Raw genomic sequence first — 13,903 nt, 5'->3', positions numbered from 1 at the left:
GATGTTACAGGATGTTACTGGGGGCTGTTAAAGACAGAGGAGTCAGCAGAGGTGGGCTCAGAAAAGGCAATGAGAAAAAGCCATCAGCTCTCTTGTTGCTGAAACAATGGCAGATGGGGTAACACAGAACGAGCTATTGAGCGACAGCAATGGAAAATGAACTCTATTATTTCTCACTCACTCCTCCTGGCAGTGATTGAGGCATTGCAGAGCACGGAGCAGGAAAATAATAGGTTGCTTTCACAATGGGAGAAGTTTAACAAGTGCTAAATCATTCATTCCACGCGGGGCTGTTGTCAGTGAGGCTCCATCGGTGCTGCTGGTGCCTGGCTCACCCTGATTGCTGCTCCTGCCTTCCACACCCAACCTCCCAGCAGGGACACCCTCAGCACCCCAAATCTGCTGCCTGTGGGCTGGGGTTGAAACACGCAGGGCTGTGATCAGGGAGGTGTCACTGGCATATTTTCTGAAAAATCCCTTCGCCAGGGTTTTTCTCCTGAGAAGCTGAGAGGCCTCAGAAAGGAAGTGTAAAAAATAATTATCTGATTGCTTGGAGTGTGGTCTGGAGGTGGTTTAGCAACAGGTGCATCTTTATTTGGTTCCATGTGAATTGTTTTTACTTGATGACCAATCGTGGTCCAGCTGTGTCAGACTGTGGTCAGTCACAAGATTTTATTATTCATTCTTTTTTAGCCATCTGATGTCTTCTTTTTTCTATTCTTTAGTGTAGTTTTAGCATATCAATATAATATAATATAATATCACATAACATAACATGACAAATAATAATTCTGCCTTCTGAAACATGGAGTCCAAATTCTCATCTCTTCCCTCGTCCTGGGGACCCTCAAACACCACCAACAGGGAGATACTCCAGGGTGAGGCTGAGCACAGAGGTTTTCAGCCCACCCTAAAATGGGCTAAAAATGGCTCAAAGTTTTCAGTTCACAATGGCCACATCCCATCAGCTGCCCAGTGCTTTCACTTCCATTTGGATCCAGTCCAAAGCCCTGGAGATCAGAGGCTTGGGGTGTGAAGAGCCCATTCATTATTCCAGGTTTGAGTCTTAATCACCAAATCACTAATTTGGCCCATTAGGAGCAGTAAATATCCGAGTCCACTTCAGGATTCACTTCCAGTCTGAAATTTTGCTGGTTAGCTAAAGAACAACCAATGATAAAAGCAACAACGATAAATGAGAAATCATCTGTCGTGTATTCATCTGGGAATAAAAACTCTTCATTCCCTCTTGGAACAGAAGTTTCTTGTTGTGCCCTGATGGCTGTGGACCCCTGAGAGAAATACATGAAATTGTTAGAAACATTTTCTCCTTTTTTTTGTGTGTGGTTTTTTTCCCCCCTCATTTATTTCCTTTTGCTGTTGTTCAGGTGTACAGATCAATATAATCACTCTTTGGTCCTGATTTAACATTTTTTTCAGCTCTGAATGCAGGGATTGAGTTACCTCAGAAAGGCTGCTTCACTCTGGGTAATTTGGAGGCTTGTTGCTAATATTTAGCAATTTGGGCAATTTGTGCTTGGTTGCTTTATCCTCTTTTCACTGATCTCACTCAGTGCCTCTCCCTGTGTATTTGTGCTCCTCAATAATGCTGTGCAAAGCCTCTCTCCCAGGAGTTTCACCCATCCAGGGGGGAAAAGTGAGACTTTGCCTCTTCAGGGAACATCCTGAGTTGGAAGGGACCCACGAGGATCCTTGATTCCAACTCCTGGCCCTGCACAGACACCCCAAGATCTGTCTGTTGGTCCCAGGGGAAATAACCCATCAACATCAGGCCCCAAATTTGGCAAATCTGAGCCCAAACTGCTCCTTCCACAGGTAAGCGGAGACACAACAGTTCCATGGAAAAGGCTGTGGCAAAGCCAAACTGAAAGTGAATAACAGCAGCAAAAATTGGGATAACTCTTGGTTTCCTATCCCCTCAAATACAGAGCAGCAGAACAATCTCATCAGCTGAAGGAGAAAAGTTACTGAGTTATGTCACAGACACATTTTATGAAAAACCCTTTTGTCAGGATCTTTTCTCCTGAGAAGCTGAGAAGCTTCAGCTTCTCCATGTTTTGCTGCTTTGGAATGTGATTTGGAGAATTTTTTACCCAGCATGTGAATTGTTTTTACTTGATGACCAATCCCAGTCCAACTGTGTTGAGGCTGTGAGCAGTCACAAGATTTTATTACCATATCATTCCATTCCATTCTATTCCATTCCATTCCATTCTTTTCTAGCCTTCTGGTTAAATCCTTTCTTCTGTTCTTTTAGTATAGTTTTAATATATCATTTTCTTTAATATAATATATATCATAAAATAATAACTCAGCCTTCTGAAACATGGAGTCAACATTCTCATCTCTTCCCTCGTGCTGGGAGCGCCACCACAGAGTTCCCCATGATTTATCCTGTGGAGATCTCCTGCCTCATTTGTTGGCAGTCAATATTTTGCCCACTGGCTGTGGGAGCCCTGCAGAACGTGGCTGTTCATTCTTGGCATTTCTTTAATGAACTCATAATTTATGGGCTGTGTTTTACATCTCCTCCCCGTGCCCCCAGAGCTTGTTCCAGCCAGCTCTGGAGGAAATGAGCTGTGGAGTTGCTGCTCTCCTTGATTAAGTCAATAAAATCCATTTGTCTTGTTAGGTGAGGAGCTCCATTTGGCCTCCCAGATTCTGATTTTTTTTTTTTGGAGGTGAAAGCAACAATGATAAAATATGTGAGAAACAGAGCTGAGCAGGCAGGGTCTGGAATTGAGGTGGTGATTTGGAATTCTCAGGTGGTGACAGTGATTGTTCTACTGAAGAACGTTTTGTTGGTTTTAGATGATGGATTTTAATGATTTGGGTGGTTTTTAATAAATTGTCATTGCTGTGAAAGACAGGAGATGGTTCATGTCAGGATCAGCTAGATTTCTGCTCCTTCATCCCAAAAGATCACATTCCTGTCTTTCACTTGTTATAACCTTCACAATATCATCAAGTCCAGGGTTTTTATTTTCAAATTTATTTTCATTTTCATTTTCACCTGCTGTGATTCTCAAATCTCACCTTAAAGGGCTCCTTGTCAAGGGTGGTGATTCCAAGTTTAATCTAATTTAATAAAAACAGTGTTTCTCTATTAACTCTTGTCCTGATCGTGAAAAAGCTCCTCAGTTCCCTGAAGAGAAATGTGAAATATCATTAAAATCCCGTCTCTGTTAAGGTCCTGGATCCCTGGAAGTGTCCAAGTCCAGGTTGGACAGGGCTTGGAGAACCATGGAAGGTGGAAGGAACTGGATGGGCTCTAAATTCCTTTTCAATCCACAAAGCTCAGTAAATACAGCCTATGTGTGAGCCCTTCTGCCAGCAGCATTGAGACTTTCAGACCTTTTTAATATTCCCTAATTCTGCTCCTGACCAGGCAGGCTGGGCCTGGTGGGAGCAGGAGCACTCAGGTGGATGTGGAGGGATCACAGCAACATTTATTTATTTATTTATCTATCTATCTATCTATCTATCTATTTATTTATTTATTTATTTATGTGGTTATTATTATTATTACTGTTACTATTATTCCTGTAAGTTTTGGGTGTCAGTGTGATATTTTATGAAAAATCCTTTTGCCAGGATTTCTTCTCCTGGGAAGTTGGGAAGCTTCAGCTTCTCCATGTTTTGCTCCTCTGGAATTTGATTTGGAGAATTGTTTACCCAGCATGTGAATTGTTTTTAATTATTGGCAAATCACAGCCCAGCTGTGTCAGGACTCTGGTTAGTCATGGGTTTTTATTATTCATTCTTTTCCAGCCTTCTGATGTAACCTTTCTCTTTAATATAATTTTAGTATATCAATATGATATATGATATGATATGATATGATATGATATGATATGATATGATATAATATAATATAATATAATATAATATAATATAATATAATATAATATAATATAATATAATATAATATAATATAATATAATATAATATAATATAATATAATATAATATAATATATCACCACACCTGGGGAGACACTTTGCTGAAAGAACAGTGCCCTGACCTCACTAAATCACTTTTATTCCAATTTTGAGCACTTCCAAACCCCCAGAGGATTGGCAGGAGCAGCAAGGACCAGGTTCCTCTGGAGCTCCTCTTCTGCATTTTCACATTTTTCTGTGATTTTGAGTGTCTGTTTTCGTCTTCCAACTCCCCCACAAGACCAGCCCAGGGATTCCTGCTTGCATCAGGCCGAGTTTCCAAACACAAGCATCCTCAGAAAACTTTTCACTTTGGAATGTGTAAACTCCCAAATCCCTTCCGGATCAGAGCTGTCACGTTTTGGTTTTGGCTGCTGTTGTTCTGTCTGCAGTGCTTTTGCAATTGCTGATTCACAGAGCAAGAAACCCTCAGGACTTTGGGTTGGAATCTCTGAAAGCAGAAGCAGCACCCAGGAATGGATTTCACCTTGCCACGAGGAGCTCTTGGCAACTTTTACAGTCTCTAGAGACAATTCATCTTCCTCTCCCTCCTAACTGCCGTGCTGAAATCCCATTGTGAGGCAATAAAAACAGGGAATATTCTCATTTTAGGCAGAGTTTCTGCGTCAGATCACCTTTTTTAGAGCTCTCTTGGAATGCTGCGTGCTCATTGCACAGTCACTGTGATTCTGAGCCAGTTTAACCAGTGGTGGGTGGCACAGTGACAGCTGCTAAATTGAGATAATTCCATGTTTTCTGATTAGCAAAACCACAAAAGCCAGAGGTGGAAATGCATTTGAGATGCTCTGGGTGCAATATCTCTGTTATGAGCGTTTCAGTGATGAATCAGCCCTTCAGCCTCAGTGGGGGCCCAGCGGGGCACGGGCAGATGAAAAGAGGATGAAATGTGGCTAAAGTGGGCAAACAAGGGATGAGAGAATAGAAGGATAATTATTCCCATTTTATGGATGGGGAATGGGCACCCAGGAAGATGAAGGGGTTGATTGAAGAATCATTAAGTGTTCATCACTAAACCACGGCCGCAGGTGCCACATCCAGAGGGTTTTTGGACACTCCCAGGGATGGTGATTCCAGCTTCTTCCAATTCCTGTTCCTTTCCTTGTGGGCTGTTCAATCCTGCAGAGCTCTGCTCTCCCCTGGCCTTGATCCAACAAACAGCTTTGGAGCAACTTTGGATCTTTAATTCCTTGGAGTTTTAGGGAATCAGGAGCTGAACCAAAATTCCTGTCAGGTCCTTAAAATCTGATCCCATCCACCAACTCAAGGAGGAGTTTTCCTCCCATTTCTCAGCTTTGCTGATGCCTTTTGAGGCAGCAATTGAGCATATTTTGGGGGAAAAAAAAACCAGCCCCAGATGCTTATTTCAAAAGGGAAGAAAGCAGCATTGTCAAAGCTGCATTTAAGTCGTTATCTCTTCTTATTACTGCTGCTTCTTTCAAGAAGTCTCTCCAGTTTGGCTTTCAGGGAGAACAAACCCAGAGTGGAGAGCAGAGCTGGGGGCTGCTGGGCTATTCAACATCTGGGGGCTGGCAGGCAAAGAGAAAGGGGGAAATCTATGAGCTATCAAAATGTTGTGGCTTTTCATTCCCAGATCAATGTGGGATCTCTCAGAGCATCACAAAGTGAAATGGTGCATAATATCACAGTCCTAAATTGTCCCAAATTATTGTGTTTTTAAGCCAAGCCAGCTTTGTTTAAATAATGGCTTTGCCATGGAGATTTGTCTCATTGATTGGATGCTTCGGAGTGGCAGAGTGAGAAAAATGAATTTGTGTCAGGCTGAATTACAGGTTTCCATATATTATTTAAGCCTTGCTCTTTACCTCTCCCTCTGTCACTCATCATTTCCTTGCAGATTGCTCTATTTTTAATATTTCTCAGAGTTGAAGGTTACTTTCTTCTCCAGCAGCATTGAAGCAAATGTTATTTTAGTGATGATGTTAATAGTGATTAATAATTATGGGGTTTATGAATGTGTCTCTTGCTGTTCTCCCCCTCAACTCTGGCTGGAATTGCCAGAGCAGCTGGGGCTGCCCCTGCATCCCTGCAATGTCCAAGGCCAGGCTGGACATTGGAGCACCCTGAGATAATGGGAGTGTTCCTGACATGGCAGAGCTGGGATGAATGATCTTTCAGGTCATTTCCAACCCAAACCATTCCACAATTCCATTATTTATGGGCAATAAGTTTTTCTCTTTGCATTTACTGCTCAGCTGGTTTTCTGTCCAATCCCCTTGACTTGGTCAATCTGCTGCTCCTCTTGCTGCAGGATTCCCAAAGGGAATTTGCAGCACAGAGTGGGACTGGGACTGGAAATCAAGAGTTGGAAGTAACAGAGCTTGAAGCTCTTTCAGCTCCTCTCTCTGCTCAGGGAGATCATCTCCTGTTCCTCATTTCCATGGTTTTAGGAGGTCCCCACAGAGCCCTTGGTGAAGTCCTGTGAGATCCCACATTTCTTGTTCATCACTGGAGTGACTGAGCAGGAATGAGCTGCTCAAAAAGCTAAAAGTCAATACCTATCACTTTTCCATCAAACCTTTAAAGATTGCATGGAAAATGGATTGTTTGAGATTCCAGAAGGGGGGCACAGCAGAGTGGGCAAAGCTTCAGGAAATCTTTAGGTAACAGTTTGCAGACCCAAGTTCCAGGAGAAGAAATTCCTTCCTTTTTGCAGAAAAACTGTAGGCTCTGGGTTTGTTCCTACAGGAACCTGAGCTCACATGCAAAAGGAGAAGCACATGAGATTCATTCCCTTTCCCTCTGGTTTTAAGATTTCTTCCCAATTCATTGTCAAGAACCAGGGCAGATGAGAAGATCTGACATGCTCTTGTTGTGCTGTTCACCTCATGGGTTTTGGAAGATGAAGGAGGGACACAAGCTCCATTTTTATTGTGGAGCTGATATTTAATAGTCAGGAGTGCTGCAGGTGTAGCCTGAGGAAAAGAAATTCCAGATGGGATGGGAAGAATTTGCTGCTGTACAAGTGAAGAAGCATTCTAGGGATAGATACTTATCTGGTGATAATTAATCCATGGTCTGAGGGACACACTCTTCCTGACAGGAGGGTGGGATTGGCCTCTTCTCCCAGGGAATGAGCAACAGGGTGAGAGAAAACACCCTCAAGGTGAGCCTGGGAGGCTCGGGGTGGACATCAGCAGGAATTTCCTCATGGAAAGGGTGGGAAGGTGGGAAGGTCTGGAGGTGGCACTCTGGGCTCTGGGGACAAGGTGGGCATCAGGCACAGCTTGGACTCGATGGTCCAGCAGGGTTTTTCCAACCTCAGTGATGCTGGGGTTGTGTGGGTGCAAAACCAGCTGGGTGGCTGGGCCAGGGACTGGGGGGCAGTGGATTTACACCAGTGGTGACCAGTGGGGAAGTTTAAGGTTTTATCACAGATGTGGATCAATGTAGGGGAATAGAACATAAGAAAATAAAGTAATCTCACCCCTAAGGAGCTGCAGCTGGGCCAATTATCAAAGATTAGGAACAGGCCTGACTTTAACAGGCCACAGATGTAACCAGTGAGAAGAGGAGTGCTATAAAGAGTGGGGTGGTGTTGAGAAGGGAACTGGAGTCAGTTGGGTGCTTTGTGAAGGAGAAAGAGTCAGTGCTGTGAGGAGAAGCCCGTGAGAAACACCAAGAAGGTGTGGAACTTTGGTAATAGGAGACAACTTTTGTGATATGGAGCTCCTGCAATAAGATGCCAGCAGATCAAGGGCACCTTCAGTCAGTTCTGGGGTCCCACCAGGCTGGGTGGGCCAGGCTGGATCCATGGGCTGAGGCACAACAGGACCCTGTGCTGGGCTGTGCCCCTGAGTGGCAATCACACCCAGGGCCACAGGCTCCATCCCACTGCTGGATTTGGGATGGGAAAAGCAGTTTGTTGTGGGGAGATAGAATGTAAAAAAATAAAGATAGTGTAGAAAGTAATCTTACCCTTAAGGAGCTGCAGCTGGGCCAATTATCAAAGATTAGGAACAGGCCTGACTTTAACAGGCCACAGCTGTGTTTAGTAAGGATGAGTGCTATAAAAGAGTGGGGTGGCTGGGTGAGGAGACAGCTGGAGATTTTTGGTTGTGCTGTGAGGAGATGCCCATGAGGAATGACCAATAAGGTGTGGAACTTTTGTGGTAAGATGACAGAATTTTGGAGGAGCACAACCAGGTGTGCTGCAGCCAAACATCTCCCTCGTGTCTTCTCCCAAGGCCACCACTGGGGCTGTCATCCCATGATGTGGGACATGAATCCTCTCCCTGTTTTTGGGAAATCGCTCCCTCTGCGCCACTCCTGTTTGGGGATAGTTAGATATTAACAGTTCTCTCTTGCAATTAGAAATGCTGGCACAGTTCTTGGAGCAGTGGAAGGTGTCCCTGCTCCTGGCAGGGGTTTGGAACAAGATGAGCTTTCAGATCCCTTCTAACCAAACCATTCTGGGATTCATTCTGTGGAAATTTACGTTTTTTAAGCTAAAACAGCCTCTGAACAAGAGGAGTGCTGAGATCCGCCATCAAGGTGCTCTTTGTGGCCATGGTTTTGTGTTCTCTCAGCTGACACTGTTTATAAAGTTTTACAGGGAATTGTCGAAAAACCATTGAATTTCATTTTACGACTCATTGCAGAGGGTGAAATTGTTTATATTGAACTGGGGTGTAAAAGCTGGGGTTTTTTTGCAGGCAAAAAACCTTAAATTGACCATCCACTTTCCTTGTCCAGCCTTGCTAAAAATGCAAGGAACAAACCGGAGTTACATTAAATTTTAATTTAGTTTCATAACCAGAAAGAACAGGTCGATATTTTGTGAAACAGAGGGGAAAACTCTTCTTGGAAAGATTTTCTTCATCTTCAAAGTGTGGTTTATTATAAAACTTTATTACTTAGAGTTGAATTCAATGAAAAGTTCCGAGTGCTGACAGCTCCATCCCATCCCCAGTGTTTAAAATCTCTGAATAATCTGACATTTTTCTGGAGAGATGATTGCACCTGCTAATTACCTTTACAGACATTATTGAACCATCTCACTACACCTGCTGATTCCTCCCCCTGGTTAGTTGAGAATAATGCTGTAAATATGTTTTAATATTATATTTCTTTTTTTTTTTTTTTAATCTCATTAATGGTTGTTCATCTTGAAAAGTGGAGTAGTTTATTTAACCTCACCATACCTGCCCTGTCCCTGAACACTGCAGATCTTGTTTGAAAAATAACACTATTTTTCAATGCTAAAAATTCAGTACTATAAATGTGGGGGGTTTTCATTCCAAAAAATCATGATTAGCTGGAAGAGAAATTACAAGAGTGGTATCTGCAAATAGAGGGGAAAACTCTTCTTGGAAGGATTTTCTTCATCTTCAAAATGGGGTTTATTGTAAAATTTTATTACTTAGAGTTTAATTCAGTGAAAAGTTCTAAGTGTTGACAGCCCCATCCCATCCCATTCCATCCCCTGTGTTTAAAATCTCTGAATAATCAGAGATTATTGTGGAGAGATGATTGCACCTGCTAATTACCTTTACAGACATTATTGAACCATGTCACTACACCTGCTGATTCCTCTCCCAGGTCAAACAGTTGAGAATAATGCAGTAAAAATATTTTAATATTATATGTTTAGTTTTCTTTATCTCATTAATGGTTGTTCATCTTGAAAATTGGAGTAATTTATTTGACTGCACCATACCTGCTCTGTCCCTGAACACTGTAGATCTTCTTTGAAAAATAACACTATTTTTCAATGCTAAAAATTCAATACTAAAAATGGGGATTTTTTTTTCCTTCCAAAAAATCATGATTAGCTGGAAGAGAAATGAAGAGAGTGGTATCTGCAAACAGAGGGGAAACTCTTCTTGGAAGGATTTTCTTCATCTTCAAAATGTGGTTTATTGTAAAATTTTATTACTTAGAGTTGAATTCAGTGACAAGTTCTATGTGCTGACAGCTCCATCCCATTCCATCCCCTGGGTTTAAAATCTCTGAATAATCAGAGATTATTCTGGAGAGTTGATTGCACCTGCTAATTACCTTTACAGACATTATTGAACCCTCTCACTACACCTGCTGATTCCTCCCCCTGGTTAGTTGAAAATAATGCAGTAAACATAATATATTTTTAATTTTCCTAATCTTATTAATGGTTGTTCATTTTGAAAAGTGGAATAGTTTATTTGACCTGAACACTGTAGATCTTGTTTGAAAAATAACACTATTTTTCCATGTTAAAAATTCAATACTAAGAATGTGGGGTTTTTTGCTTCAAAAAAATCATGATTAGCTGTAAGAGAAATGAAGAGTGGTATCTGCAAACTCAGGAGTTCTTGTGCACTATTTATGCTTCTTATCATATCTGAAACAACCTAGGAAATCAATTCCTGCAATCCCTATCCACGTCAAAGCAGGCTTATCACCAGGAGCCTCCTGGAAGTTGTTCTTGTCTGCTTGAGAGCAGATGGATCTGGAGGATTGGGACACAATCCCTTTCTCCTGTTACACTTGCAGGTGATGTTGTGGAATGAATTTTTTGGCGTTTTTTTTTTCATGGAAGAAGGGTGATAAAAATTGCTCTTTAAATTGTTCCAATCAAAGGAGTTGTTTGTAAAAGTTTTTGGTGATAAGGGCAGAGCTCGGTGAGGTGGGCATGGAACAGCTGGAAATGAGAGAGGTTTTGTTTGGGTTTAGTGGTTGCAGTTGAGATCAAAAAATCAATTAGAGCCAGGTGGGGGAGAGAAACAAAACCAAAACAAATCCACAGAAATTCCTTTGGCCAGAATTGCTGAGGTGAATCCAGAGGAATCCACGGAGCTGGAGCCAGGCTGGGAGAGCTGGGAATGTTCCCCTGGAGCAGGGAAGGCTCCAGGGAGAGCTCCCAGCACATTGCAGGGCCTGCAGGGGCTCCAGCAGAGCTGCAGAGGGACTGGGGACAAGGCCTGCAGGGACAGCACCCAGGGAATGGCTCCCACTGCCAGAGGGCAGCCATGGGTGGCATCTTGGCAATGAGGAATTCCTGCCTGGGCTGGCATTGCCAGAGCAGCTGGGGCTGCCCCTGATCCCTGCAGTGCCCAAGGCCAGGCTGGAGCAGCCTGGGATGGTGGCATTGGAATGGGATGGGCTTGAAGGGCCCTTCCCACCCAAACCATTCTGGGATTTGGGACACTCAGAATCCATCCCCAGGGATTTTGATGGAAGTTGGGGATGGCAAAGGGAAGGGAGACCCTTCCTGGAGTGCTGAGATTGCCAGTGAAGCCCCCAGACCCCAAAATCCCTTCCTAGAGAGGAGTCGGGGTGGGGATGGATCCAATGGCAGGCTGGGAGAGCTGGGAATGGAGGGAATTCCCTGGAGAGGGAGCCTGGGGTGGGATTTTGGGAAGGGATTCCCAGAGCAGCTGGGGCTGCCCCTGATCCCTGCAATGGCCAAGGCCAGAGTTTGGAGCCCCCTGGGACAGTGGGAGGTGTCCCTGCCATGGATGGGGTGGAATGAGATAATTTCTCAGGTCCCTTCCCACCCAAACCATTCCATGTTTTAAAAATAAGGAATTAAATTCCCCCTTGTTGCTCCCATCACAGAGATCCAGCTGGTGCTGACTGTGGATGACACCAGTGGGGGTTTTGGTTTTCTTCCAGGCTTTACTTTCCCTTCTTTCCTTCCTTCTTTTTCATTTGTTCCCAGTCAGAAATGTCCAGCAGGATATTGGGTCACTTAATTGCATTTTGTTTTTCTCTGTTTTTGCTGCTGTTCTTATCAGGCAGCACAAGACTCAGTTCAGTCAATACTTGTGTAATCAATTTAAAAAATGACAAAGGAGTCCTGGTAATTAGGGCAAAGCTGCTGCTTATGATTTTTCAATAATTACTTCAGCTTCCTCCTTCCCCAGCATCTCCAGAAAATGGGGGCTGATTGAAGGAGGGGATCTTGCTTGACTGAGGATGTGTCAGAATTCCACAAAACCAAGCCGGAATTGAAATTGAGACTTTTTGTTTCAGCACATGAAGGGGTTCTCAAGGAGTTGGGGAAGAATGGGGTTGATTTTTGTTTTTCCATGGTGCCACAGAGCAGCTGTGGCATTCTCTCCTTACCTGTTTGGCCTCATTTTCCTGCCCCTGAACAGCAGCTGCCCTGGCAGCAGCCCAGGGCTTGGATGTCTGGGAAGATCTCTGGGAACAGAGGAAAACAAAAAGTTTTGAGGGATGTGTTGTTCATTTCTCCTTGGCTTTGGGGCATCCATGGATTTCTGAGGCCACATTTCCTGGATAGTCTGAGATCCAGAAGGGAAGGGGGAGCTGATGGTTCATCCACCTCAAACAAAGAAAAATCCTAGCAGGGTTTTTGTTTTTGGGGATGGGAGGAAAAAAAGTCCTATAAATCCATGTGCTGCAGTGCTGAATCATCCGTGAAGATGTTCCATGGCATTTTCTGATCCTTCCTTTGCTCAGCCAGCGAATCCACGGGGTGGGTGAGGGATGAGATGATCACAGCTGTGCCAACAGAGCCTCTGTGAGATGGTGCAGAGCAGGGCTGGGGTCAGGTGCCACCTCTCCCACCCAGATCCTGCCTCACTGGGACAGGGGACACCCAACATCCAGAGGAGCAGCTTGAGGGGCTGGGAGAGGTCGTGGTAAACTCAGAATTCAAGGGGGGGAAAGCCACAGGATGGTTTGGGTTGGAAGGGGCCATAAAGACCATCTCATTCCAGCCCAAACCATGGCAGGGACAGCTCCCACTGTGCCAGGTGCTCCAGGCTGGCCTTGGGCACTGCCAGAGATGAGGCGCCCCAGCTGCTTCTCGGTTTTGGTGGGTGAAGGAACTTTAATGGTCCTTCCTGGCCAGCCTGGGGAAGACTTTCAGCCTTAAACACTGCTCTGCAACAGGGAAAAATCTTTCCCATTGTCCTGCACTCCCTTTCCCTTCTCCATGGATTGGCTTTTTACCCCAGGGCTCAATAAAAGCTCTGGTGTCCTTGAATTGTGACCATGTTCACAGGGGTCTGAGGATGAGGGAATAGACGAGGATCTGACTCCATGGTTCAGAAGGCTGATTTATTATTTATGATATATATTATATTAAAACTATACTAAAAGAATAGAAGAAAAGGTTTCATCAGAAGGCTGGCTAAGAATAGAATAGAAAAGCATGATAAAGTTTTGTGGTTCAGCTCTCTGTCTGAGCCAGCTGGCTGTGATTGGCCATTAATTACAAATAACCACATGAGACCAATCCCAGATGCACCTGTTCCATTCCACAGCAGCAGATAATCATTGTTTGCATTTTGTTCCTGAGGCCTGTCAGCTTCTCAGGAGGAAAAACCCTAAGGAAAGGATTTTTCATAAAAAATGTCTGCAACATTGAACATCCTTTTCCAAACCAAAGGAATGTCCTTTTCCAAAGTAATTAATAAAAAAATCAGCTGTGCTGGAGGACTGACCTGAGCTGGTTCAAAAGGGACTCAGAGCCCTTTCCAGCCTCTCTCCATCCTCCCAAGCCATGGAAATGCCCCTCTGTTATTCCGGCGTCCAGAGGAACCAGAATAGGGATCCCACACAGTCCTGGCCCTGGGCAGCACCTTCTGCCCATCAGAGATCTCACCACAGCCTTGGAAAAGGGAGAAAGGAGCAGGAGGATTTCTTGGATTGTTTGGGCTTTTTTTTTTTTTTTTTAATAGTTGAATCTATCACACTTCCCTTTACCCCTGTTTCCAAAAGTTCTGCTTTTCATGTGGGAAGTGTCGGAATTAATTTGGAAGTGTTACTGAGGAGTCCTGGTAGACACAGCTGTAAAAGCACCAGGACCTGCAAAAGCCCCCAAAGAGCTGTCAGAGCTTGGCTCTCACTGGAGAAATCTAAAATTTATATTTTTCCTTTTTTTTTCCTTTCCCCCAAATGTGCAGAAGCTTTTTTGTCATTTCTCACGATTCCAAGGCAGCTTTTTTTTAA

The 13,903-nt window shown here is 43.9% G+C and overlaps 1 protein-coding gene across 1 annotated transcript in view; it reads left to right on the top strand.

The window, feature by feature from the left end:
• Positions 1 to 13,903, top strand: part of EXOC4 (exocyst complex component 4) — a 356,413-nt gene that overhangs the window by 220,032 nt on the left and 122,478 nt on the right. The window lies entirely within an intron of this gene.

This window comes from Melospiza georgiana, chromosome 4 (genome assembly GCF_028018845.1).
Source record: "Melospiza georgiana isolate bMelGeo1 chromosome 4, bMelGeo1.pri, whole genome shotgun sequence".
NCBI lineage: Eukaryota > Metazoa > Chordata > Aves > Passeriformes > Passerellidae > Melospiza > Melospiza georgiana.
This window is presented reverse-complemented; position numbering and strand designations above follow the sequence as displayed.